The sequence below is a fragment of the Bubalus bubalis genome, chromosome 18 (assembly GCF_019923935.1).
Source record: "Bubalus bubalis isolate 160015118507 breed Murrah chromosome 18, NDDB_SH_1, whole genome shotgun sequence".
In the NCBI taxonomy this organism is placed as follows: domain Eukaryota; kingdom Metazoa; phylum Chordata; class Mammalia; order Artiodactyla; family Bovidae; genus Bubalus; species Bubalus bubalis.
The window spans coordinates 57716043-57721382 of NC_059174.1; the positions used below are offsets into that span (position 1 = coordinate 57716043).

Consider the following 5340-nt stretch of genomic DNA (forward strand, 5'->3'; position numbering starts at 1 on the left):
TTTCAGGGAGCAACTTTCAGTCATATATCATATTGTTTCTGCCCATTTAAAAAGTATCTTAATATCAATCTAAATATGTGGTGTTTTCATTTATAAAATGCATAAAAATAGATGCCTTGCAGGTTTTGATTTGTATATATCTCTGGTATGTTAATATCATTTGCAAGTCCTAATTCATTGTCATATTTTCTATTACAAATAGATAATTGTATCACCTGAAAATAATAATGTAGTAACTCCTTACACTAATTAATCATGCATGAGTATTTTATGTCCCAAAGTTTATGGCATTACATGTGACTATTTAACAATTTCTGGGATACATGCTATTATCACTGCTCTTCTGAAATAAAAGCAAAAGATCTTACTGTTTGCATCTTAATTCTGAGCCATCCGCATTTTCATGTCTTGGGCAGGTTCCTGCCAGATTCTCCCGGTAGCAGTGCATGTACATATACTAAGACAGCTAAAGCCTCAGTCACACTACATAGTGCCCTCCAGAATAAAACTTTACAAAACTGGAATCTTCTTATAATGGAAGTTATAAAATAGTACCAGTCTAAAATCAAAGAACAAGTTGTGAAAAAAAGCTAAATATAAATCTGAATTTATATGAACACAGGTAATTAACTTTTTGGCAGAAATAGGGGATCGATGCAATTTTTTTTACCAGTCCAGTGAGTTTCAGGTCCTCACTCTGTCCTAAAAGTAGATTTTGACAAACACTCAACCGCTCTGTGGTTATCTTACCCTTCTCTGTATCATTAAGGTCAAATAAGTGTCTGGCTCATAGATTTTGAAGAATAAAGAAGTGATCATGTGTAGAGCCTGCAGTGATTACTTTTATGTATTAGTGCTCTTTAAATATCATACATGCAACTGTTTATAAACTGCTAGTTTCCAAGTGGGAAAGTGGAGAATATGAAATACCAGCTGACACCATGTATGTAACCCACACCTCATGTTCCCAGGCAGGATATTCTAATTCACAAGACAAGTATCTGACTGTGAACTGAGAGAATGGGCAGCATCAAGTTGGCAATAGGCATAATCATCTTAACTCAGATGGTGGCTAGAATCCTGGGGAATTTCTCATTCCTTTGCCATCATATCATCCTTCACTTCAACTGGCTCCAGGTTAAGGTCTTCAGATTTGATCCTTAAGCACCTGATGTGGCCATCTCCTTGATCCTCCCCTGTAAAGGGGTCCCCTAGACAATGGCAGTCTTTGGGTGGAAGCATATCCGCAGTGATTTTGGCTGCAAAGTTTTCTTCTTTCTGCAGAGTGGGGAGGGGAGGGTCCATCAGTAGCATCTGCCTCTTGAGTGTCTTTCAGGTGATCACGATCAGTCCCTGTAACTCCAGGTGGGCAGTGCTGAAAGTAACAGCTCCCAAGTACGTACAAATAGAGCTCCCAGCTCTATTTTCCTGTGTTGGATCCTGCAAATGCTGGTAAATGTAGTTTCTCCTTTCCATATAACTGGCAAATGGAGTGACAAAAACATCACAGAGGAAAGAGATTTTGGATACTGTTCTGCTGTTCATCATGACAGAACCAGAGAGGCATTGTCTGCAGTGTTGCTATTATTTCCTGATGTTTTATGTTTGGGGCTCACACTCTGGGCTGGCAGCTCCATGGTTCTCATCCTGTACAGACATAAGCAGTGAATCCAACACATTCAGGGGACCAACCCCTTCCCCAAGTCCTTCCCTGAGTCCAGAGCTACCCAAACCATCCTTCTCCTGGTGAGCACTTTTGTCTATTTTTATACTCTTTCCTCCATTTTTCAACTTGTTGTGGCTCTTTTTGATCATCCAAACTGTTTCCTTGGGAACAAGACTGTAATCATAGCAGCATGCTTCCCTACTGCCAGTCCCTTTCTGCTCATGAGCCGTGACTCCAGTGTACACAGGCTCTACTTTGCTTGGACAAGAAATAAAAAAATCCCCTACTATTATGTGATATATGTGAATTGTATGTATTTCCACAGTGCACAGTTGCCAATTCATTCATTCCTTCACTTTCAGTGTCCAAAGAGAATTTTTGAAGTGGAACCTAAACAAGAATTGCTTCCAGTCTGATTCATGTTGTTGGTAGAAGTTGTTTCCTTTAATAGACTTACATTTGAATTCTCTCCATCAACCATGCCTGCATTGGCAAGTTGAGTCCCCCTCCTGTTTTCAATCTCTTGTCTTTCAATTATCTCTATTTGACTTCTAAAATTCAGGTGAGTATAATCAACCCACCTTCCTTAACCAGAAAAATCTGTTTTAGTCAGCTCGGGGCTGCTATACCAAGAATACCCCAGGCGACTGCTCCAAAATGGTGGAGCAGGAAAACTGTGAGCTCTTCACTTCTCATGGACACACCAAAATTACAGCTGAATACAGAGGAAATATTGATGAGGAAGACTGGAAGCTATCAGAAAAGGTCTGCTACAACTCAAGAAATGCAGAAGGATCCACAACAAGATAGGTAGGAGGGTTGGAATCTCTGTATAGTCAGGAACCATAGCACTGGGTGCGTGACCTACATACAGGAGAATAATACAACTACAGAGATTCTCCTCAAGGGGTGAGGGTTCTGAGCCCTACATGGGGCTCTAACACGGAGAAGATGAACACCCAGAATATTTAGCTTTAAAATCCAGCAGGGCTTTCTTTCAGGAGAGCCAGAAGGCTGTGGGAAATAGAGACTCCATTCTCTCTCCTTTTTTTTTTAGAGGTATAGTTGATTTACAATAGTGTGTTAGCTTCAGTGTACAGCAAAGTGACTTGGGTTTTTTTCTTCAGATTATATTCCACTTTAGCTTATTACAAGATACTGAGTATATTTCCCTGTACTATAAAGTAACTCTTTAAAAATAAAGAATATCAAAAACAGCAAGAGAAAAGGAATAAGTTACCTACAAAGGAAAACCTGTAAGGCTATCAATTGACTTTTCAGCAGAAACTCTGCAGGTCAATGGGTGTGGAACAGTATTACTTAAAAGACAAAAGGAAAATACTGGATTGGCCAAAAAGTTCATTTGAGTTTTTCTGTAAGATCTTACGGAAAAACCCAAATGAACTTTTTGACCCAACCAATATCTGTAACCAAGAGTACTCAGCAAGGCTTTCGTTTAGATTTGATGGAGAGGTAAAAAGTTTTACAGACAAGCAAAAGTTAAGAATTCAGCACTGTGAAACCAGCTGTAAAAGAAATGTTAGAGGGACTTCTCTAAGCAGAAAAAAGGCCACACTAGAAGCATGAACATTACAAAAGGAAAAATCTCATTGGTAAAGGTAGTAAATCAACCATGTTCAAAGCTATTAAAATGCTTTAAAAATATAGTAAAAGCATCCATTTCCTCAGAAAGTAAGAGAGGAAGTAAAAGACATGTGCTTGGAAACCTGTAAGACACTGAGGAAAGAAATTACAACACAAACAGGTGGAAAGATATACCAGATTCATGGTTTGGGGAATTAGAATTGTAAAAATGAACACACCACCCAGTATAAGCTACATATTCAGTGGAATCTCTTTTATGTTCCAATGCCTCCTGTAACCCTTATTCCCCACAGTGCAAATATGTGATGGGCCCTTAACGTTTTTGCTTAACCTCTGAGTTCCCTTAAAGCCCGCGGTGGACTTGAAACCCACTGCAGCCTTCAAATCCATGTGCTGTTTACTCCTGCACCCTCTTTCCTCCTGTACTCTGCACCCCAGAACCCCTTTTTCTCACCTTACCCTCTGACCTGCCCCCCATGTCCTCTTTCTTATCTCTCCATTACACCCACTCCCAGTCATACCCGAGGGCTTTCCAACGCTTATACCATACTCCCCACCTCAAGTGGCAAAGCTCTCAGAAATTTTTAGAAGATGCATGTCTAATATATTATCCTTGAGTGCTCTGACTGGGTGGACAGAGGGTAAAGTGCATATGTTTCTGCCCTTTTTCTGGCCTTCACTCCCCAGAAAAGATGCAGCCTTACCTTATACAAACACACGATGGACATAATGACCATTTTGATGAACAAATAAATGATTCTGTGAAAGTGAGTGGGATTGTGTCTTTTATGTTGCTGTGTGAGTGAAGAGTGTGCAATAATGTGAGTGTGGTTCCACGTGTCATGAGCGTTTGTGAATGCAGGATGAGTGTGGAGTAAGGGGTGATTAAGTATATATTTGAGTGTGCAAACACGTGTGTGTCAGACTGTCTATGTATGTGTATGTGTGTGTTTGGAGTATGTGTGGCCAGATATGATTGCATTCACTGACTTGGAAACAGAGGGTCGTGTGGTGAAGAATGAACAAGGGGGAAAGAAAACTTGAATTAGTAGAAATCTATGAAAATGTATGTAATAGCTTTGTAGGATGGAGTCACTGTCTCATTAAAACCTCATTAAATCTCTATTTACCTCATACTGGCTCTTCAAATGTTAGGCACATTCAGAGATACTATTGCTGTCTGTCTTGTGAAGCCTATAGTAAATGTACTAAATACAGATGCTCAGACAAAGATATTCATTTTGCTGAGAGCTGTGGCCAGAGACCAGGAGATGCCATCTGCAGAGAACAATGAGTGGTCTGGCGTTGTCCTGGGCTGCTGCACCCCTTGCATCTTTTCCTTGTCTGGTGCTAATCTGTATCTTTCCATATAATAAACCATAACCGAGGAGAAGAGCTCCAGTTAGTTCTGAGTCCTTCAAGAGAATTACCGAAATGGGCATGGGTTTGGGAAAGCCCACACTTGCAGTTGGAGTCAGAAGTGGATGTGCTTTTGTGTGAACTGTGTTTCCTTTAACTTCCCAGCAGGACCAAAAACACCCGTGGGAACTATTGAGTAGACCTTGTTCAGACTGTGGGCGTGTCTGTTGGAAAATCCGAAGCAGTGATGGAGGTTCTTATTTTAGGTGTCTTCATCAATCCCGTAACCAATGAGTGCTCCTTCATGAAATTTCAGCACAAGTGTAAAGACCTCTGGTAACAATCCAATGCTGTTGAGTTGAGAAATCAGCACTGGCTTGTCTGATGTTTAAAAGAATCATAAAAACAATCTCTTATACCACCTGTTGCTAAGTCACTTCAGTCGTGTCCGACTCTGTGTGACCCCATAGATGGCAGCCCACCAGGCTCCCCCATCCCTGGGATTCTTCAGGCAAGAACACTGGAGTGGGTTGCCATTTCCTTCTCCAATGCAGGAAAGTGAAAAGTAAAAGTGAAGTCACTCAGTCATGTCTGACTCTTACCGACCCCATGGACTGCAGCCTACTAGGCTCCTCTGTCCATGGAATTTTCCAGGCAAGAGTACTGGAGTGGGGTGCCATTGCCTTCTCTGACCTGATCCTTGCAGTTTG

At 40.9% G+C, this 5340-nt stretch overlaps 1 pseudogene; it reads left to right on the forward strand.

Moving 5' to 3' along the window:
* The first annotated feature begins 239 nt into the window (after positions 1–239).
* Positions 240–2186, forward strand: LOC102395136 (annotated as a pseudogene).
* Positions 2187–5340: the final 3154 nt, after the last annotated feature.